The sequence below is a fragment of the Cryptomeria japonica genome, chromosome 5, assembly GCF_030272615.1.
Source record: "Cryptomeria japonica chromosome 5, Sugi_1.0, whole genome shotgun sequence".
Taxonomy (NCBI): Eukaryota; Viridiplantae; Streptophyta; class Pinopsida; order Cupressales; family Cupressaceae; genus Cryptomeria; species Cryptomeria japonica.
In genome coordinates this window covers 288,583,470-288,607,780 of record NC_081409.1, presented here as the reverse complement: position 1 = coordinate 288,607,780, position 24,311 = coordinate 288,583,470, and the positions used below count along the sequence as shown (strand labels likewise).

The 24,311-nt window shown below is 37.3% G+C and overlaps 1 protein-coding gene across 5 annotated transcripts in view; it reads left to right on the top strand.

Moving 5' to 3' along the window:
- The window catches only part of LOC131045820 (uncharacterized), a 147,855-nt gene that overhangs the window by 34,216 nt on the left and 89,328 nt on the right, over positions 1–24,311 (top strand). For 2 of the 5 annotated variants that reach the window (XM_057979479.2, XM_057979477.2), the window contains exon 2: positions 10,886–10,985. The exons of the other annotated variants lie outside the window; for them this stretch is intronic. The gene's annotated coding sequence lies outside the window, so the exon portion shown is untranslated. The remainder of the gene's footprint in view (positions 1–10,885; positions 10,986–24,311) is intronic. 5 annotated transcript variants of the gene reach the window in all.

The following is a 24,311-nucleotide window of genomic DNA, read 5'->3' as shown; positions in this document are numbered from 1 at the left end:
GAGGCCGTAAAGAGCTTTTCTTTAATCTGCACACATGAGATTCTCTATCTTGATTCTCATAACCTTCTAGCTATTCAATATAGACAACATTAAGAAAACAGTCTTTATATCCAACTTCCAGCCTGCAGCATTAGCTATAATGGTTCTAATATTAGTATATCTAGCAGCAAAAGCAAATGTTTCCTTCTAACTATGAGCTACACATCTAGCTTTATATTTTCTCAAAAACTTCCATATGGAACTCCCTCTTGATTCTTAATATAAAATTGTGGTAATCAAGTCTCATGAAGATTGCATAATATAAGAATCAATCAAGGAAGGCAGCCATAAATCAAAGATGAGAAATGCCAATCTTTTTCTTACTTCACTTTTACGAAATGGACCCATAGCACAATCATTATGATCATGGCAAACCTTCAAGTGAAGAAACCAAGCTTCCTTTTAAGTTTGAAGGCATGGCAATTCAAGAATCTCTTGAAGAGAAGCATCAACATGATTAAATATGCCAATAGAATGAATTAACATATAAAATAACTTATCTCTTTATTGACTAGACTTCCACCATTGACAACATATGCCAAGATTGCTCAAAAGGATATTGCCAGTCTATGATCAACTTCAATCATAGTGTAAAGCTACACTATATTCTTTAAATGTAAAATTGTTTTCCATAGTTGAATAATAGAGAGTTAGCTGTGCCTGATCATATCAGAAAACTAAGGCAAGTGCATGACTTCAGAAAACATTTTATAAAATCCATAAGCAAGGTATATAAGCCAAATTGTCTTTCCAGCCAATGCGTAAAATCAGATATGAGTATCAACCACTCAAAAGGATACACATTGTAGTTGAGCACAAGCATATGATCAAAAGCCAACTTCAATAAGTTAGATACCTCATTCATCTTAGGTTTCATCACCAAGAGAATACTTAAAAAAATGTAATAGGCAGTATGCTCAAATTGAAGAGATAATATCACAATGAATATTATGTGAGGATAGTGAAAGCCATGACAGAAAATACATTAGAGCTAAAGGCAATCCTCTACACAAGAGGAGCAGAGCAAGGTTATAATAAAAGTATAACAAAGATCATGAGAGCTTTACGAAGAGCTGACGAGAACCAAGAGTTGCACAATCACAACCCTACATGACAACCTTATCCAAACATAAAACACTCATAGAACAGAAAATACAGTCCATACGATGTTAAAAGATTCGATGCAAATCAAGAGATACACCATAAGAGTATATAGCTCCAGAGCAACAAGACTATTGAGCATTTCAAGACTTAGATAGAATACGGTGCATTAGAACTATGCAGCAAGTATCATAAAGGATCAGATCATAATATGAAGATAGTAAGGCCATCATTAGGCATATCTACTGAATAGGATGACTAAGGCATCTTACCTGTACATGCCTATCACACCAATGATTAAAGGACACTATTCATTATATGTTTTCAACTAATGTTCCATATTTCTAAATCTCCTATAAATTTCATTAATCTTTCAATCTTCCTATTTATGCTTGCTGGTATATTCGTCAGGATTCTCCTAGTTTTATATTTGCAACAGATGTTGATAATATTAAGTGTTAAGGATGATATATTCAGATCAATGCATCAAATTGAATCATTGCATATTCATAGCAAATCACATCCAAGATGGATGAGAGATAAACATACTAAAAAATACAGAGTAAGACAATCCGGATACCAACTTCAACAATCCGAACTAAGGATTAGAACAAATTCTTGAAGCAAGAACAAAGCTCGAACTAGGGTGGTAGCTACAAACCTTAGGATGACAATTATACCGCCCTTAATGGAATAAAGAAATACTTAAGATTTGAAGCTAGAAGGAAACAAGTGCACAAACCAACATATGAAGGCACTCTTTGATGAAATAGTTAACAAGCAAGAGAACCCTGTGCACTAGTTAAGATCCCAAACTAGGGTTGTAGGAAATAACTAATACCATTAACGACAAGGCAGGCAGATAAAAGTCTCCAAACCTTTTTTAACAGAGGTAAGCAAATGAGGGTAGAGGAGCAAGAGCAACTGTATACAAAGATTGAATCCTTCATATTCTTGTTATGGCCCCATTGATGCCCTCAATTTGACAAGTAGGTATATTGTCCAGATTCGTTGCTGATTCATGCTAGCCCTAGTCCTGCTAAAGAAGTAATACAAGATCTACCTTCAAGCTGTTAGGCTTTATAGAAGGAACCTGCTCTGATACCATGTTAGTTTTAGGATCAGACTGTAATATATAGATAGCAAAATCAGAAAACCAAAAAATCAATGCACATAAAGAACACCACCAGAATACCTTGGGAAAACCTCCCACGTGGAGGTGAAAAACCCAGCTATAATCTCAAATCATATTATGACAAATCAGTATGAGTCTTTACAAATCTGCTTCAACACTTGAAGCAATCAGAACTGCAGAATGTGAACAGTAGTATGAAGTACTCAAACTAGGGCATACACACCAATGAAATGACTTATCTGCAGTACACTTGAATGCTGATTCAAGACACCATTTGCAGATCAATTCATTGCCTCAAGAAGGTTCGCTGCCCTTTGTATCTAGTTTGCTGTCCTCTGAATAAGGTTCGCTGTCCTCAAGGTGGAGTTTGCTGTTTCCAGAAAGCAGTTCGGTGAGCATAGAAGATGATTCGCTGCTGATAAGAATGTATTCGCTGATGACTGCATGGATTCGTTGATTACTGTTGAATGAATGTATTCTTTGATTGTCGCTGAAGGAGATCACTATGTAGAATGAATATGTAATAAGCATGAATGATGCTTTGTATATATATGTGACATAGCCTCCCAATTTACCTAGGTTGGCTTTATTGTTTTGGCGCCAAGAATAGGATTAAACCTATAGATTACAAGTTACATTCATATAGGTCTTGTCCAATACAATTGCAAGTTACATATAGGTCTTGCTTAATGACAAGTTACATTCAATATGTCTTGTCCTATCCACAAGTTACATTATATATGTCTAGCCCTATCCACAAGTTACATTATATAGGTCTTGCCCAATATTCATAGCAAGTTATAATTACATATAATCTAAACTTAGCTATAATTTCGACGGCGTATACCTATCCCTGTTATTTTCCAGCTTACTCTTATCACCTCCTTGGCCCTATCCATGGCCTCATACACTTATCCCATGGGGGTTTTTTCCCCATCTACTAGTCTCAAGACTTTTACTAAAGGTTCTGAAAATTCTACAATCTATTCAATTGATTCCCAAAAGGTGGTGGAATACATATACTCTGCCCCTGCTATGCCATTTGCTTGAGTTGTGAAGCCAGACTCCATCCACTTAGCTAAAACAAACATTCGCCTCAAATTGCCTTTTTGTTCACATAATGTTTGTAATGCAAGGAAATATGTTGCAAATCTTGCCACCCTGGTCGAACTAGCTCCTTGCCTCCTATGAAAGAGCGCATTATAGCCAAAACCCTCGTGTGATTATAAACAAATTTGGTAACCTTGTGAGCCTTCTGAAATGCCACCTTAACCCATTCAATTTTTCCAATGTTCTCTAGGGTTAGATCAAGGCAATGTGCTGCACATGGTGTAAAAAACACGGAAGGGTATTTATCTGTCAGAAGTCTCCCTGCAGCAACACAAGCAACAACATTGTCTGTGATAAATTGAACCACATTTTGTGGCCCTACATCCGTAACTATCACGTCGTACATCTCAAACAATGCATTTGTGAATTTCATCATATTAGATGCATCCACGGATTTCAGAAAAATAGTGCTAATCTCACAAGAGACAAGGAAGTTAATGAGAGTTCGGTTCCTTCTATCTGTCCAACCATCTGACATGATACTGCAACCAGTTCTAGCCCACTGTAACCGATGTTGCTTAACAACATTTTGAACATCCTCTATTGCATCTTTCAGCATACCAACCCTCAATGACTCATAAGATGGGCTTGAAACCCAGGTCCTATAGCTGCAATAGCATCTACCATGGGTTGCCAATATGGATTTCTGGAAGCATGGAATGCCATGTGAGAGGAGTACGAAAAATCACCAATTGCCTTCTTTGCTTGTTCAGTGACAGTTTTCCTCCATCTTGTACTCTCCAAAGTGGTTTGTGATCTTGGTGTAGTACGATGTTGGAAGAAAGTATTAATGTTTCCTCCACTCGTGTTTGGTCCATGTGCTATAGAATTAGGTGTTGACCCACATTCCCTGAAACTCCCATCTTCGCCATCCTCCTCTCCCAAATGGTTCGTCCTGGGATCTACAAAACTAGAACCTAGTTCAACCCCAATTCTTGCCTTTTTGGCCTTACTCCCAGCGATCCCGTCAAGAGATTGCTTTGCTTGATATGAGACATCTGCAGGGCATGCTTTGCATATCACGGTTTTATTTCCTTGTTCTTTGGACAAATGCCATTTGAAACAATAAATTCCACCATTGATCTCTTCTAGACACCAATTGCACTTGACCTTCGTGCTACTAGGAATTGTTGTGCAATGTGTCCACGCAAAGTCTTTTTGACGTGGCATTGTGATCAAGAATTAGTTCTACAAAAACATTTTAGTTCAGTCTTTAACTTTTGAGGGATCTATGGTTGGGGTTGTGTACAATAATTGCATTTGAAATTCATTGACATGGGAAATTGGAAGTGTTAATGTAATTGATTATCAAGTTTACAACAACAAAAGAGATGGTAGAAAGTAGAAACACAAATAAGAAATTTGAACAATGGAGGGTAATCAAATCCCAAACTGAATTCAAAGAGATGTACCCATATGAAGGCAAAAAATGTTAACAATATAGCTGTAACTCTTTTCTAACTTGCTGACCTATAAGTATCCATATAAAGTGACAAAACTATCACAGCCAACAATTCATAATCCAAGACCTCCAAAAATCCCTAACTAGCTTCAGAAACAATACAATTTGATGTCCAATACAAAGCTAATCTGGTTTCTTATGATGGTTATTCTGCTAAAATGAATTGCATAAGGTAGAAGCCATTGGCTAAAATTAATTCTGCTAATATGATGGTTATTCTGCTAAGGTAGAAGCCACTGGCTAAATTTAATTGCATAAGGTAGAAGTCACTGCCTAAAATGAATTGCATAAGGAAGAAGTTTAATTTTAGTCTTTGAATTAGCCATTATCATTAATGACATAGAAGTCACTGTTCATACTTTCATACAGATAATATTGTTAACATGTTCATACAGGTAACACATATAGTAATACATTGCAAAACCACTAACCTAAGAAGCGAAAAAAGTGCCCTTGACAACTTAGGGCTTTGGACATGCACAAGTTAGGTTGACAGGTGCCCCAACAGAGCAATGAACTGGAGGACTGACTCGACTGTAGCAGTAGAGATGTCAATTGAACTCACCTTCAAGAGGCACCTAAATACTGTTAGTCAAGAAGAGAATGAGGTGGAGGTGACAAAGAATCTTATCAAGCAAGGGAGTTGACATGTGCTCTTATATGACATTTGACATTTGGCATGTGCTCTAAGAAGTTAACAATAGTCTGATACATTTGACATGATTATTATTTTGTCAACACAATTATGTTGTCTTTTTCATCAATAGTGTGGAAGTTTTCAATCATTGGCTTTACGTATGTAATACTGTTAACAAACTACCATTAGCATGAGGTCTGTTATTACATACAATAATAACAATAAGCCAAAGACATCGCAAAAAAGTAATAATACATACGTATTACAGAGTCCATACAATTCCACGATTTTAATGAACAAATATTTTGATAAAAATAAAAATAAAAACCTGTGCTTGCTGCTGCTCCTGCGAAATTTTTTGTCTTGGTGAATGGCAGATGCTCCCGCGTTGACTTCCAGATGCCCCCGTCGACTTGCAGATTTCTGAGAAGACTTCCACCGGTTTTAAAGAAAACGTGGGCCAAAATATCGCCATTTTTTCGCGCTGTTTAGGGTTGTCTTTTGTGTCGCAATTTTTCACGTTTTTGGCATCAAAATCGGGTTGTTAATCGTGATTTTTGCCAATTTTCAATGAAAAAGTCGTTGATTGGGTTGACCAATTTTTTCCAATTATTTGAGGGAAAAAATCGGGAATCTTCCCGACTCCTGATTAATCACGTATAATCGCGATTTTTTTGCAGATTGTTGCTTCTATGATTAAAACAATGCTAGGGTTTAGAGGAAAGATAATGGAAAAGGTTAGAAAAGTGTGATAAACATCAAGAAAGTATATCTAAAGGGATATAGTTGATAAAAACCCTAGTACTAAGGTAGATTCTCAATGGACATGACTTGAACATGAATATTGAAGAAATAGAGTGGTTTATAAACTAAATTAAATATATAGAGAAAAATCTAACTAAATTGATAAGATAATTGATATAATATAAATCAACAATGAACTTCAAGAAGTTTGAGCTTATTTGTAGAGATACTATTGAAGAGAAATTAAATCAGGGAGGAAGTAAAGAAGTTGTCAATTAGTGAAGAAGAGGAGAGAATATTTAGCAATAGAGTCACCATAATTTTAAATTTTTCCAAGGAAACTTTGGAGACAAAGATGAGAGCAATTCATAGGTTGAGCAAGAAAACAATTCAAAGAAAATTAAATATAAATCAATTAATAATGATGTATTATCAATCAATACATGTTCCTTATGTTAAAGAGACACTATGAGGAGACGAACCTCATGGACTATTAAGAGTCACCTTCCATGTTGTGAAAATCAAGAAGAATTTCGAAAGAGTTCATTACCTAGTGAATCCTTAATTGGGTTAGAATAAACAATATTAAGGAGCAATCCTGTATGAAATTTGTGATAGATATTAGGAAGTCAGCTCCTATATGTTTAGTTTCCAAGAGATAATGGTAGATAAAGGACTTTGGCCAAGTAGATAAGGAGTAAAGCTAGGAAAATAAGCCATGATAAAAAGAGAGAAAGAGATTCAAGAGTAGAGAATAGATCAAGAGAGAGGATACTCACTAACCATACAAAATAAATTAAGAACACCTTTACCTCCTTTAAATATGGATGCACATAAAATTAAGGTCTTAAGGTCCCTTTTTTTTATAAATACACCAAGGATGCTAGTGAATTGTGCTTTCTACATATTTTGATAACAACTTGTTTTTATTTTTAACTGTGCTTTCTACATATTTTAACAAGTTATTCATTTGATTGACTATTAGCATTGCTTCAGTTATTATAGGACATGAGAATGTCTCCTACCATGTTTAAGGTCAAAGTGTTGAAACTATTGTAAAATTTATGATTTTAAGAAGGCTTGTAGTAAGGGATAGAAAGATCCAAATGAGGATTCAACCAGAATGGCTGCATACACATACACAAGCAAAGCTTACAATGTTAGATGCATTCTAGAGCGCTTCATTAAATCAAAGAACTTGAGAGCATCCTTCTGAAAATCCATTTTGTGCATATCCTGCAATCATTGAGTTCCATGGAATGACATCTCTTTGAGGCATTCTAACAAACAATTCACACTTTTTGCTTATGCTTCCACATTTTGCAAACATATATACCAAAAAGTTTTCAACTATAAAATCTGACTAAAAAACCCCTTCTATTAAGTTTTGATGTATGTTTTTACCTTGATCGAAATCTTTTGTGTTGGCACAGGCAAGGAGGATGCTGGCAAAGTTTGCAAAGCATGGCTTAACACTTGTCAATTGCATTTGCTTGGAAGTTTCTGAAACCCTTTCAACAAATCCATTTTTCTTATATCCTGATGTATTGTGACACCATTATCAAAAGCTCCTATTGTAGCACGTGCTTGAAGTGTAATGTCCCCTTCCTAGGTGATAGGCAGTTGAGCAAGGATTGGCCTATCATCGGGGTTTCGTAGGTTAGCAAGGTAGTTTGGGGGACCCAACCGAGGGTTGTGGAGATCAGTAGGGAGCTTTATGAGCCTTTTAGTTTGGAGTTTTGGGGTGAAACCATGATTAATATTGAAATACTAAAGTTGGTAAAAAGTGAATAGTAATTGAGAAACATAAGAGGAGTAGTGAAAATTGCCTCCCATCCTAGTAACTTAAGTTGTTTTTTAAAAGGGGGCCAAGTTCACAACGAGAAATTAGACCCTCAATAATATTTTATGATTTTAAGGCCAAATAGTAACCCCAAAATAGATAAAAAGTCATTTTGCTAATCATTTGGATTCATTCTTATGCCTCTATTTTCAGATCAGCAGCTTGCATGAGGGTTTCAGCAGCTTGGGACTTCCAGGAACGCCAACTTTTGGAAGAATTGGGAGATTTGGACGAAAACCCATCTCTCTGGGTGACAACTTTCATCAGTATTCAGCGTAAGTGTGCTTGTGGCAGCCTTCTTTGGGGATTTTTGAGCAGTTCTATCAGTTTGAGGGCAGGTTTTTTGCAATTAGTTGCAGGGCAGACCTTCTAGAGGTCATTACCATCTATTTCCAGCTCAATTCCAGCTAGCCGCTCCATTTTGAGAAGGGGGGCATCAAACCCTAGGGTTAATTAGGGTTCTATGTAATGCCCTGCCAAGAAACCCTAAAGGAATCAACTATAACTCTTGAAAAGAGTGCAATTTTTTTTTTTTGAAAACATTAATTAACTTTAAGATGCATTAAATAACATTGCAATAACATTTGCACAAGTGGAAGACTTAACTTAAACACCTAAAGGGTTTCCAACCAAGATAACTCGATTAATCCAATGAACATTAAGGTGTATTAATCCAATTAACAATGAGATTGATTAAACCTACTCATGATAGAATGATTACCACATGAACATAGCAATTAAATTCCATAAGAGATTAAACTAAGCATGATTGAATATATACAACTGCCATTAGTTACATTACATCACTAAAGCTACATTCATCATGTCATGGTCCTCCCAGCACCACCGCCTCCCTTCATAAAGGGGGGCGCGTGGTAGCGGCAGCACCACTAATGGTGCTTAGTGAATTTTAATTTAAGTTTTATTTTATTTTTTTATAATTATTTTATTTAATCAATATATATATATATATATATATATATATATATATATATAATGTTTAGTTTTTTTTAATTATTTTTATAAGTGATTAAAATATTATGTTTTGGGAAAAGAGAAATAGTTATTGTTGAGAATTAAATATTTTTATTTTAGTGAAATATAAATATTGGTTTAATAAATTAATTAATTAATTTATATTTTATATGTATTGTAAATATGTATAATTGTATAAATGTAATTTTGGTTGTTAATTAATTGTGAAATGGTGATATTTATATGATGTAATTTGAAACATAGATGAATTAGAAAACCTTGGTAGATTTGCATTTTAACGAAATGGAAAAATAATGTCATTTTAGATTAGCGAAGATGCGTGATTTAATTGACTGTATTCGCATTTATTTTCGAAACTGCAAGTCCTTAGTCGAATGTATCAGATGTTGTCATGTGGTTGTCTTCATGGTTGTTCATGTCACTAGTCAAGGATTTGTCAGTTAGTTAACATTGTGTAAGGGTTTATTTGGCCAAGTGGTATTCTATTGTTTTGAACTCTGTGTACAATTTCATGTTATACCTTGGTTTTGGGAGTTCGTTTGGTCATTTTGGTTAAGTGTCATAAGGGAGAGTGGCTTTCGAGTGGGGGTCACGCCCAAAGTGATTAGCAAGGTAACCCATCGAAAGTTTGCTTAAGTAAGTGATAACATAATAATATATTAGGGGGTTTGGTAGATGAAACATTAAGTAAGATAATTTTACCTCGCTCATGGTTGAGTGCTAGTACAAACTCAGGATGCAGTGAGAAGGCTTGGAATGGCAAACCAACAACCTTGTCCACACGAAAAGATTGTTTGGGTCCACATGAGACTTGGATGGGGTTGAGGGTTCGGGAGAGGTTACCAAGGTAACCCAAGATGGGGGTTGAGACCTATGGAGCCCTGCCAGGGTAACCATACCAAGCTATGTGATGACACTCTTCCCTTATGTTCACTAGTGTGCAGTCTTGTGTTGATTTTGCTTGGAGCACTATTGTGGGAGTCATATATGTATGTTTATGCTTTATGTGTGTACCCGATATTCATGTTAGACCGTGGGGTGCTTAGTTATGGATTGTGAGGAATTAGTTTTGCAGGTGCTCCATTTGTTCTTTTGTATTTACTCCATTCCATGTTTCAGATGGATCCTTTTGTTCTTCTCGGATCATTCATGTATCTCTTGGACCCTATTTGGTCATATGTATCATTTGTTTATGTACGCCTTGATGGCAAGATGTAATTGATGTAAGCCTTATGTATTTTTCACCTTTTATTTAATAGAATGGTCTTGCACTTGAAGCGGACCCGGAGATGTAGCCCATTAGGGGTGAACTCCGTTATCAACTTGTGTTGTATGGTGTATGTCTTCATTTGTTCATCTAGTTCCTTTTAATTTTGGATGCATGAATGGTATTATGTTTAAAATATATAATGTAAATTAGGTGATATTAATCTTAATTGTATATATGAAGTTATTAATTAAATGCAGTCATATGGATTATGATGAATGTAGCTTTTGTGATGTAATGTAACTAATGGCAGTTGTATATATTCAATCATGCTTAGTTTAATCTCTTATGGAATTTAATTGCTATGTTCATGTGGTAATCATTCTATCATGAGTAGGTTTAATCAATCTCATTGTTAATTGGATTAATACACCTTAATGTTCATTGGATTAATCGAGTAATCTTGGTTGGAAACCCTTTAGGTGTTTAAGTTAAGTCTTCCGCTTGTGCAAATGTTATTGCAATGTTTAATTTAATGCATCTTAAAGTTCGTTAATGTTTAAAAAAATAAATTTTGCACTCTTTTTGAGAGTTATAGTTGATTCCTTTAGGGTTTCTTGGCGGGGCATTACATTCTAGCAATTATTGGAGCTGATATCTATATTTCTATTGGCTGGAAATTTATATCAGACTTATCGGATCATGATTATGGTATGTACATTGCTCTTTTAAGCAAAAGAAAGTTTCTTGATTGCCTTCTTATGTGTTATTGCATTATGCTAGTTAATATCAGCAATTTCTTTCATATAATATTCAAGAATCTTGCTTAAAACATCAAAAACCAATCAAACACAAGAAAAACCAGTCAAACCCCTTCCAAATATATGCTGGCCAAAGATTTATCAGCAACAAACATTTGCACATAACCTCAAATTTTGGTTCAGTTTTGGGAAAAATTGGATTGGGGATCTTTCATGAAGTATAGTGTCAAATGTAAACTGCAATTGGGTTTTGTGGAGTACTGCAGCGCAGGAAGGGTAGATGAGTTTGAATTTTTCTAGCTTAAGCGTGTGATAACAAGATTGCTCACGGTAATGGAAAACGGGTTCAGGTGTAGATGATTGAATGGACCCACAAGAGCCACCTAAGCAGTCTGTCAGCTTAGTGTGTGCTCTTTAAGGCTGGCACCCTCTTCTGGGGTTGTGTGCTATTCTGGTGCCCCATAGGCTGCTTTGGCTTTGTGGATGTTATTAAAATCTTTCATTCATTCATTCAATCACATATCTGACATCATCCTTTTGTCTCACAAAAGATAAACAAATAACATGTCCTATACTATGAATTTCGTAAATTCATACTTCAAGCACACAATACTATTCATGTTTTACCATTGATGAGGATTGAGATTTTTCCAAGCATAAAACTCAATTATTCAAATTAAATTATACCCTTATGATTATAATGTGCACAACTCTACACTTTTCAGACCACATAAGGAATTGGATAAATTTTGCCAGCATAGCAGCTCAAAAACTGGGTTCTCCAAATTTGAAATTATATAATGTAAAAATAATTGAAATGCTTCTACACTAGATTCAATTTCCAATTGGAATCTAAGATTAGAACACTATATGAAATCAACCTAATGTGGGTATGGTTGCAAACATAAATAATGAAGCAAAATCAAAGATTAATTGAATTAGTACCTTGCTGCCCCACTGCAAAATTCGGCCACAAGTTTGAAGAGATTATTTTGCCCCCACACACACAAGACAAGCTTCCCAAATCCTCTTTCCCCACAAGTGTAACTTTTCCTCAAGAAAGCTTTATCCTTTTTTAAACAAGTATAAACTCCAAGCAAGAAGGGGGAGAGATTTCAAGCAAGAGGGAATAACGAATTTTAAAAAATCTTTGCCCTTTACTTTCATACCCAATTTCATAAAAAGAATTCCTTTTTTCCATTTCCCACTTAACATGACAATTTGCAAGTGGTTATATCGAATTTAATATTTCAGATAGATAATAATACACTTAATGTAATGTCCCCACTTTGAAATATAATTTAATAATAAATGAGAATAATAAAATTAAAATATAAAAGAATAAAAATAAAAATAAAAAATAAAATTAAAATATAAAAGAGTATAATTAAAAATTGATTAAATTTAATGAATGGTCAAAAGGCATGAAATGATAAGTTGTGACTCTCCCAAAATATAAGGTATAAAAGGGAGGAGAGAACTCATTTGAAGAGGGGATAATTTGGGAATCAAACATGCAGATCTGATTGTGAAATGTTGTGTCCCTTTCAAAGGGCAGAAATAATGAAGAGTTGCACTCTTTCAAAGTGTGCTAATGGTGAAAGGGTGTGTCCCTTGCCAAAGGACATACATGATGAAGAGGTGTGACCTCTCCCTCACATTGAGAGATATATAGAAAAGGAATCAAAAGCATCCAGGGATATCACCATGGATCAGATCAGATCAAAACTGTTATCAAGTTACAGGCAGTAACACCCTTGTTCTTGGTGCTATGCATGGGGATGTGTTTAATATGTATGCTTAATGTATAAACCCTGATAATGTTCTTATGCAGAATTTAATATTACTATCAAAATGGACTGCAATATGTTGGACAGTCATACTTAATTTCATATATATATTCATAATACATAAGAAATTAGTATACTTAATAGTCTAAATCATGTTATTACTGTCATTTAAGAAGATGGTAATGAGATGTTCCAAAGAGGGGCACTCTAAATCCAAGCAATAGGTTAAGTCCCAAGATAGGGTGGGGATCAGCGACCCATAAGCCTTGAGGGTATAGACCTAAGATAGGTAAGGGCTTGGATCTGTAAACTTTGAGGGAACCTATTGTAGTTGGTCTCTAAGCGTTTTGGTAACATACGTAAACCCTTCTCCCTTAAAATTGAAGTAGTAGCAGGGTCTGATATCTATATTAAGAACTATGAATAATGAAATTAATCATCTAATGAGGAAAATAGATAAGCACTCGTTAATAACTAATTGAAGAACGTCAATCAATTTTAATATATCGAAATAGATCAGGTAGGGGACATTACACTTAAAGATATTGACAATAAGATAATTTCGGATTATAACATTATCAAATTCAACTACTCTAAAGCTATTCTTTTCCAAAGGGTTAAAATATATACTACCATTTTTTTTTGTTTTGATCTCAAGGTTGCTCCCTTTTCATTGGAACATAAAATATTACATTGTTTTCTAGCTTAAACTAGACTATAACAAAATTCCAGCTTTGTGTATGGGCATGAAAACAAAATGCCTAAATTTACACAAGCTTATGAGCTATTAACTAGCCTAGTATATATGTTATTCTATTTTCTTGAGTTCCTAATTATGTACATCCTCTTAGCTATTAACAAACAAGGAGACCATCCATCAATTTTTGTTTGGTAGGTGAGACCCATAGCCGTTCTTAAGAAAAAATTTGCCTTCTTTGCCTACTTTTTCCTTTTGGGCTCTAGAAGCAGGTTGCTGGTAATAGAATATTAAAATAATGTTAATTTTAGTATTAATGCTCAATAGTGTATATTCTATTTTAGTTAGATCGTCTTCGATCTTCTCAGCAGTTTCTTATTAGAAACTTGCTATTCTTGTAAATATCCTTGTATTATTTATGAGCGTCTTGCTCATTCTGTTTATGAATCAATTCTTTGAAATCCATTGCGTGTCTTGCATTGTTTTATGGTATCAGAGCTATAGGAGAAATTTTTTCGAAATTTTTTTAATTCTAATTTTTAATTAGTGGAAATTTTCGAAATTTTTTTTCTGGTGTTTAAAAATCCTTCAAAGGTTTTTTTGTCCGTTGCCTAGCTCCTGTTTTTCGCGCGACTTGCAGGGTCGTCGTGTTTTTTTTCCTTCGCGACCTGTGTTCGCGCGACCTGCAGGGTCGTCGCGACCTCCGTCTGTCATCTCCAGTGTCGCGACCTCCGTTTGTCATCTCCAGTGTCGCGACCTCCGTCTGTCATCTCCGGTGTTCCGTCTGCGATCTCCACCTGCAACCTCCTGTTGCTGGTCCGCGCGATAACCCCTTCTGCTCGTGCCTCCCTCCGTGGCCCACGCGCGAACTTCACAGCGCGCGGTTTCTGACGCGCGAGCTTCACAGACTGCGTTTTTCTGCATAATCTACGTTTTTTCGATTAAGGTGTTTACCTTATGTTTTTCATCGAAAATAAATTTTTCTTGCAGAATCTTGCTGGGTTTTTCGAAACCTAATCTGGGTAGTTGCCCGATTTTTCTGGGTGCCTCGATTTTCGTGCCCGCGGATCCAGATTCTGACAGCAGATTCCTTTTGGGTTTTTCGCATGCATTTCTGGGTTGTCTTTGGATTTTTTTGGGTCAGCCGAGAATTTTTTTGGGAAATGTGCAAATGGCTTCTCTCACCAATCTGATGTTAGAAGGCAGTCAACGCTTTAATGGTCACAATTACAACATCTGGAAACAGCGTATGTTGACCATTGAATATAGGCGTCTTGACCAGCTTATTTTGGGAAAAGAGCTCAGTCCTGGTACACCTGGTGCAGATCAAGATAAGTTTGATGAACGCAATCGGGAGGCAGTTATGCTTCTCAAATTCTCAGTGACTGATGATTAGTTACTGCAGATTCCTTCCGGCAAGACAGCTTCTGACATCTGGAAGCATCTGAAGGAATTGCATGAGACATCCGACAAGAGCCGAGCATTCTTTCTAAGGAATCAACTGTTCTCCATTATGATGGACGAACGTATGTCCTTACAGGAACACCTCACGAGGATTAAGGACATTCGAGATCAACTCGAAGCTATTGGTTGGACTATGGAGGAAGAAGACATGGTAGTAATCACTCTGAAAAGTCTTCCGAAATCGTATGAACACTTCATTGAGACCCTCAATATTACTTCCACTAATGTTGATCTGAAGTTTTCAGAATTGTGCACCAAACTTCTACAGCAGGATCGCTGGAAACAACAGTTTGGTAGTGGTACTACATCAGCCTCCTCGGAAAATGCCTTCACAGCTCAATCCTTTCAGAAGGATAAAGGCAAATTTCAGTCCTCTCAGTCTTCTCAGCAGAAAGGCTCTTCTCAGACACAGGATGGAGCTAAGAAGAAGAATGTGCAGTGCAATTACTGTCACAAGTACGGCCATATGAAGAAAGATTGCCGTCAGAGGCTCGCTTCTGAACAAAAGAAGCAGGGAGGGTCACACCAGAAGGCGCATGTTGCTGAACATTCCGAGCAGAAGGAGTCTGCCTTTTATGCCTTTATGGCTAAGAGGTCTTCAGATCATGCCAGGTCTTCTGCTTGGTACATTGACTCTGGTGCATCATGTCACTTTTCTCATCGGCGTGACTGGTTTACAGATTTCTCACCTTTCAGTGATTCCGTTGTATTTGGCGGAGGTGAGGAGTATATAGTTGTTGGCAGAGGCACTGTTCAGATACAGTCTGGTGGCAGGACTCCTTTTTCTGAATGTGTACTATGTTCCTAGAATGGAACTTAATCTGCTCTCTGTCAACCAGATTATGATAGATGTGGTGTTCAGTGCTCACAAGTGTTCCATCATTGATCGGGAGACTCATCTTACTGTTGCTGTTGGTCTAGAGGATCATGGCCTAAATAGGCTTCTTGACACTAGTGATTCTCCTGAAGTGGCTCTGGCAGCTCGTGTTTCTCCTCTCAGCACTTTGTGGCATGAGAGATATGGACATCTCAACATTCAGTATCTCTCTCAGCTATCTCAGGAGGGACTTGTTTCAGGGTTACCTGATATTCAGACTCAGCATCTTGGTGTATGTGGCGCCTGTCAAGCTGGCAAACAGCATCGGACTTCATTCACACATGGAAAGTCTTGGCGCGCATCTAAGGTACTTCAATTACTTCATGCTGATATTTGTGGTCCTATGAATACATCTTCTGTTACTGGTTGCAAATACTTTTTGCTTATTGTAGATGATTTTAGTAGAAAAATGTGGGTGTATTTTCTTAAACATAAATTAGATGTATTTAGTATCTTTCAGAAGTTTAAGTCCTTTGTTGAAAAAGAGTCTGGACATAGTATCATTACTCTTAGGACAGATAACGGGGGGGAATTTTGTTCTTCTGCATTCTCCAACTTCTGTGATACCCATGGCATCAAACGCCAGTTGACTACACCCTACACTCCTCAGCAAAACAGTGTTGTCGAGCGTCGCAATTGTACGGTTGTTGAGATGGCTCGCTCTATGTTACAACACAGGAGTGTTCCGAATAATTATTGGGCTGAAGTAGTGTTTACTGCTGTCTACCTTCTTAACCGTTGTCCTACTCAGGCTGTTAAGGGGAAGACTCCAGAAGAGGTTTGGTCTGGTCGGAAGCCTCAGATCAGCCACCTGAAGGTTTTTGGCTCTGTTGCCTATGTTTGGATTCCAGATGCTAAGCGCTCCAAGTTGGATTCCAAAAGTCAGAAACTCATGATGACAGGATATAGTGATCACCATAAGGCCTACAGACTGATAGATATAGACACTGAACGTCTTATCTTCAGTCGTGATGTTGTATTTGATGAAGACAGAGGATTCTTTTAGTCCCCTTCTTCTGAGCAGAGTTCTGAGGATCAGCCTCACAGTGTTCTTATTCCATTAGGTTCGCCTGATGGGAGGGATGATGCAGAATCTATTTTCGATGATGCACTACCTGAGTTCCCTCTGGAGAATAATCCTCCTCTTGCTGCTCCTGTTCCTGATCCTGAGCCTCTTCCAGCTCCTCTAGATGTTCGCACTTCTACTCTTCGGCCTAAATGGTGGGCCAAGGCCATTGGTGATCTCAGGGATACTGAGCTCATTGAGGGTAGAACCTCCCGTAATAAGAGCAAACAGCAGCATACAGTCAATTTTGCTCTCATGGCTAACATACACAGTGTTTTTGAGCCTCAGACATACTCAGAGGCTAAAGGTATACCTGAGTGGGAACAGGCTATGGAAGCTGAGTTCTAGAGTCTTTAGAAGAATCACACTTGGGCCCTTTCTGATCTTCCTTCAAGGAAGAAGCCCATTAGCTGCAAATGGGTGTACAAAGTAAAATACAAAGCTGATGGAACCCTAGACAAGTATAAGGCTCGTCTTGTTGCTCGTGGGTTCTCACAGAAAGAAGGCATTGACTACGAGGAGACTTTTGCTCCTACAGCCAAAATGAGTACCATACGGCTCGTTCTTGCCTTGGCAGCCCAGTTCAGTTGGAAAGTCCATCAGATGGACGTCAAGAGTGCTTTTTTGAATGGTGACTTACAGGAAGAAGTCTACATGACGCAACCCCCAGGATTCAAGGTTGCTGGTCAAGAACAGAAGGTCTGTAGATTAGTCAAAGCACTCTATGGTCTGAAACAAGCTCCTCGGGCTTGGTACATGAAAATTGATAAGTACCTGACAGATCATAACTTTCAGCGGAGTCCATCTGATGCAAACTTGTATATCAAGCATTCTAGTAATGATATTCTGTTTGTGGTTCTCTATGTGGATGACTTAATCATTACTGGCAGTTCAGCACATTTGATCACTGGGATCAAACAGGATTTGTGCCGCACCTTTGATATGACAGATTTGGGACTTCTACATTACTGCTTAGGAGTTGAAGTCTGGCAGACTGAGAATAGTATCTTTCTCTCTCAGTCCAAGTATGCCAGAAGTCTTGGGGACAGATTCAGAATGCAGGATTGCAAACTTGCCTCTACTCCTATGGAACCCGGGCTCAAACTTTCAGCTCAGTCATCCTCACCAGTTGTGGATGAATCTCTGTTCAGGCAACTAGTGGGCAGCCTCATCTATCTTACTGCCACTAGACCTGACATCAGTTTTGCAGTGAGCTACATTTCACGCTTCATGACAGCTCCCAAGGCTGATCATTGGATAGCAGCGAAGCGTGTGCTGCGTTATGTGAGTGGCACTCCTGATTATGGACTTCTGTACACTCGGAGTTTTGATCCTATACTCAGTGGTTACACAGATTCTGACTGGGCAGGTTCGGTTGATGACCATAAGTCTACAGCAGGGTATGTGTTTAGTTTGGGATCTGGTGTTGTCACATGGACTAGTAAGAAGCAGCAGGCAGTGGCTCTCTCCTCGACAGAAGTAGAGTATCGGGGAGCAGTTAAGGCATCTTGTGAGGCGGTTTGGCTTTGATGAATGCTTGCGGATATGCATGTCTCCCAGGCAGGTCCTACTCCCTTGTTCTGTGATAATCAGGGAGTGCTCAAACTCGCCAAGAATCCAGTCTTCCATGAAAGAACCAAGCATGTGGAAACTCATTGTCACTATATTCGACAATTGGTTGAAGACGGATCCATCCAGTTGCTGTATGTTCCTACCTCGGAGCAGCCAGCAGACATCTTCACCAAGCCCCTTGGTCTTGATAAATTTGTAAAATTCAGGGGGTCTATAGGTGTAGTTAATAGATTGAGCATTAAGGGAGGGTAATAGAATATTAAAATAATGTTAATTTAGTATTAATGCTCAATAGTGTATATTCTATTTTAGTTAGATCGTCTTCGATCTTCTCAGCAGTTTCTTATTAGAAACTTGCTATTCTTGTAAATATCCTTGTATTATTTATGAGCGTCTTGCTCATTCTGTTTATGAATCAATTCTTTGAAATCCATTGCGTGTCTCGCATTGTTTTAGCTGGAAAGGATGAAAAGCTTCCATTGAATTGTTGAAGACTCATTGTCATTGGTGTCCCATTCCCCCAAAGATAGGTCCAAGTCAAGAGTTCCAACCTAAAGAGTATCTTTGAGACCTCCAAGCAAGTGCTTTTTGATCATAAGATCTACCATGGTGTCAAATGTATCCTAATCCTCGCCCAAATCTAGTAACACACCTACAAACATGGAAGAAGTTGGAGTTAACTTGGTACTTGTGATCTACAACAAGCAAACAATAAGAAGCTCAATTGTGTTTTGAAAACCTTTTTAAGACAATTAAGAAATTATCCTAAGAAATGTTATAGTCACCAATGGACTCAATCCTCTAGGACCACTTGCAAAACCAAAAGATGACTTCAATGAGAGATTAGCAAGAACAAAATAATGCTTGATTATGGACACAATGGATTAGATTGAATTGGATACTCTATCACAATATGTACATATGATGCCTTGCTTATAAAGGCAAGGTTGATAAGTAGGATCATACAAGATTGTGACATGTTTCTTAATCGGATACAACGAGACAACTAACTTCATAATTATTAAATGACCTAGAACAAGAAGTAAATGCCAAGATAAGATCACATGACAACTAAGACTTCTAGAAAGATTTCTAGGACCTAAGTAAACATGCAAATGGGACCCACTAGTGAACTAGTCAGGTAAAATATCTTATTCACACCAGCAAGAAATGCCATTTGGTAGGCGTTGGTTAAACGAACACTTGCATTCAATTTGTTGTAATGGCCAATAGTGGAGGATTGTGTTTTATATTTGTGTTTAGTTTCCATATTATTTCACTTGGTTGTTTCCTTTTGATTATGACAAGTATGATTATGTGAGATGGCGTCTTCCAATATTTACCATATCGTGCATGTTGGCAAATCCCTACTCATCTTGGCCATCACTTATATTGTAGCATTATCAATATTATGTACTACTATATCTCTTGCATTTTCTCCTTGTACGTAACTCTTCCCATGAATTAACATTATTACTAATTATTTGATCCTTGTCCATGTCTATGGCATTGTTTGCTAAGTAATCAACAACTCCAGCAGCTTCTCTATAAGCATGCTAGATAGTGAAGGAATTGATTGCATCAATATTAGGCCAGGCCTAGAGAAGATTATTGTTAATTGTCTAATTCTTTGTTTTTTCTTTTTCAGATTGAGTTGATAATGACCATGGAGTCACCTTCAATCTTGATATCCCACATTTGAAATTGTGGCATAGTTGGAGTCCCAACACCGGTGCTTATACCTTTATCTTATTATTCATTCCATCCTTGAGTTTCTTTGAGGTGGCAACAACTAGGGTTTGGTTTGAATTATACCAATGCCTTATACTCTCGGTTTCCCTGGGTTTCCTTTAGATGCTCTATCAAAGTTCAATCTTGCCCATCCTCTTTGAGGAGGTTGCTATTTTATGTCTTTTCATGGCTTGCCTATGGAATTCACTCCATTCCCATGAATGGTGGGTGCATGAAAATGGGATAGAAACTTTCAAGCAGAGAAATGAAAATCGCCAGAAATCGCCCAAACTCGACGAGTTCAAGTCTAAGTCACCCCCCACGAGTCCAGCAAACTCGGACTCGGATTCGGCCAAGTCTGGGGTCCAAACTCGCCTGGACTTGGCCATACTCGCCAGACTCGGCCAGACATACACTGGGGTCCAAAATCTTAAAAAATCTCTAAATTTCTTGAGTTTTTCACTTTTCGGAGTCCAGCCGAGTTTGACTCCGAGTCCGAGTCTGCCTTGCCGAGTCTGAGCCAAGTCCGAGTCCCGTTTCTTTGCTTTCAAGCAAATAAAAATGGAGGGTATAAAGCCAAGTCCTACAAGTTTTGCCAACCTCCTTCATGCTTGTTAAAATGGGAGCTTTGGAGTAGGTTATGAACGCCCATCCAAACATGAGTGATAGGCGAATTCTGTTGGATGTTGTAGTTGCAAAAGCATTGATAGACATCTGCAATGTGTGGGAACATTGATAAAGTGAATGAATTGCTTGATAAAATGCCCACTCGAGATACGACAAGTTGGGCCTCCATGGCTGAACATGGAATTTGAGTGAGGCAAGGACTTTGTTTTAGGAGATACAAATTTCAAGACTAAAAGCAGATGTCAACACCTGGGCGACTATCATATCTGCCTATGTGCATTTAACAACATTGCATCAAGGTATACAAATTCATGGATATGTAATAAAAAGAAATGGGTTTGAGTCTTGCCTCTTTATGGAGAATGTTGTCATTGACTTGTATGCCGAACGCAGGAAGATATAGGATGCAAACCAAGTGTTTGTAGAAATGCGCAAAGAAATGTGATCTCATGGAATGCAAATATTGCGGGATATGCACAAAATGGATTTGTTGAATCGGCCTTGGAAACTTTCAAGCAAATACAATGGTAGTTATAAAGCTAAATAGTAAATTTCAGTATTTTTGAGTTTTCTCCCTGTCTACACTATTATGGGAGCTTATAACACCATATGGTCATCCATCAAAAGTGTGAAAAATGCAAGATTTTACTCAGATGTTGCGGTTTCTATTGCTTTGGTCAACATGCATGTAAAATGTGGAAGCATACACACAATCCCTAAATTGTTTCAAATGGAATGCCTCAAATAGAAGTCATCTCATGGAGTGTGTAATGATCCATTACTAGCAGCTAGAAAAGTATGATACTCTTGAAGAAATTATGCAAGTATCCAAAATAGCATGGAGAAGGAATTCATGTTTTGTATTATGAATCTTTTATATGTTAAAAAGATGGGCATACATTTTAGAATCAACGTAAAAGTGTTTGTTGGAGGTTTCATACTAGTTCATAACCTCCTCAAAATTCTTGACATATGCTATGTCAAACTTCTCAATGCTTTCAAAACATGTTCAAGAGACCAAAAATAGTCTTCACAGGGAATTTCAGAAGTTTTGAAAACTTGCTATTTAACCAGCAACTGAAGGAAGATGTAGTTATTATAACTACCCAGAGAGACAAATGTCTTCATATTTGCTGGGAAAGATTTTAGGAACTTTTGAGTAAATTCTCTTGATAGCGCTGCCATAGTACACGTGCACAAAATGTGGGAGCATTAACACGATGCATAGGCCATTTGTAAAAGTGCTTCAACGAGATGTTGCCTCATGGATGACATGACTATAGGATACACACAAAACAGATTTGTTGAGAATATTTTAAAAACATTCAGGTTCATGCAATAGCAAAGTGAATTATATTCATAACATTTGATGCAGATTAGTGAAACATGGGGATGCATCCCCCCTCCAAAACCCTACATTTCCTAGATGGGGACGTCTTTGAGACGTGCGGATGGGGTGGGGATGTCCCCATGCCATCCCTCCACTCCCATTGGGATCCTAGAGATGTCTCAGAAACACCAGGGATGCTAAGACAAACATGGGAAGTCAAGGGGACGCCTAGACATCCCTCGAATGTCTAGGGGACGTCTCAATGTCTCCTGGCCTGGGGATATAAAAAGTGTAATTTTTTATTTTTTTTAAATTTTCGTTGAATTTTGTGCCTAGTCTTGAGCCCTAAAGGCACATGGGCCCCTTTCAAGTCCTCCATGCTCACTTAAACAACCACATTAGCTTATTTTTTGTTCACATTTGGTTTCCAAATTAAAGTGCCAAGGAGAGAAAAGAGTGAGTGAAGGTTGAAGAGTAAGATTGGAGGGTTTTGCAAGTGCGAGAAGGGTGAGGAGGGATTTGCAAGTGCAAGAAGAGAGGAAGATTCCACATCCATTTGGAAGGATTTTTCAAGCAAAAGGTAGTTTTTTTTACTTTTATCAATTTTTTTTGGTAAGTTTCATTTTCAAAATCTGCTTAGAATTATGACGAGAAAATAAAAAATGAGCAATGTTACATTGAAATTAAAGTTTGAATACACATTTGCAGCCAAAACATTGCTCATTTTTCATTTTGGCTGCAAATGCATATTCACACATTAATTTCAATGATTGCTCATTTTTCATTTTCTCATCAAAATTCAACATCATGATCAAAATTTAAATTTTATTTTCAAATTGTTAAATAATAAACTAGTCCCTTATAAAATTTATATTATTTATTGAGTGACACAATGATCTCTCATGACATGAGTGAGGATGTGGTAGAGGTTCATTCTCATTGTGAAATTGAATTGGAATATGAACCTAAGATTGAGGGGGGTGAACATGGGGTTGATCCTAAATCCCAAACTAGTAAAAGGATTGACTATATTTTTAAAATCATGACAATTAGAAGACATGTTATATTGTAAAGAACAATGACATCCAAAGGATACTTGATGCTCAATATGCACTAAATTCCATTAGTGTTGCATGGAATTGTGAGAATTATTAGAGAAGCCCAGTTCTAATGTGTTTTTTTTTCAAAGCCGGTGATCACATAGGAGTGATTACATGTCTCAATTCCTACTAGGAATGTGAATATTGCAATGAGGAAATGGAAATTAATCATGCAAAGGGAAGTGAAAATATTCTTAATGTTGTTGATGTAAGTGGCACAATAACTCAAGGAGCATATTCTAACCATGTTATAGTTTACAAAAGGTGCTGCTTTAACATACCAAAACACTTGCCTCTCACTTCAATATCTTCTTTGTGATGCTAGTATTACTATTTATACCCCCATGATTCACTATCAAATGAACCAAGTAGACAAAATTTGGAAGAGCTTTTGAGTTAAATGTAATGTCCCTACTAGTTAGAGATCATTGTCCTGCAAAACAGATTGTTAGAACACAACAAAAATATATACATAACTAATCTAATTTGCAATTAAAGTTCAATTACTTAATTAGCATTAATTTCAATTCTTAAAAAGGATACGAGTGCAGTATTGAGACATGTCCTTAGGGGGCTGTGGAGCTTGCCTTCTTGGAACCCATCTTGGTTCCAAGCCATATCAGGAAATCGAAGGTTAATTCGATTCCTGTCTTGGATGTAATTTCTTACACCCAAGCCATACAAGAAATCGAATGTTAATTCGATTCCTGTCTTGGATGTAATTTCTTACACTCAAGCCATCCAAGAAATCGAAGGTTAATTCGATTCCTGTCTTGGATGTAATTTCTTACACCCAAGCCATACCAAGGAAGACCATCATATATGATCAATTCCTTGCCTTGGATGATGCATCTCATCATCCAAGTCTACCAGAGAGGACCGGCCAGATCCGTCTCTTCTTATATGAACTTTTTCAACCAAGCCATACATATATGCATATAGATATTCAGTATATATTGCCTACCAAGGATTATCATAGTCCCTCCATTAGGCTAAGGGAATTTCTTCCCTATAGCCTCCAT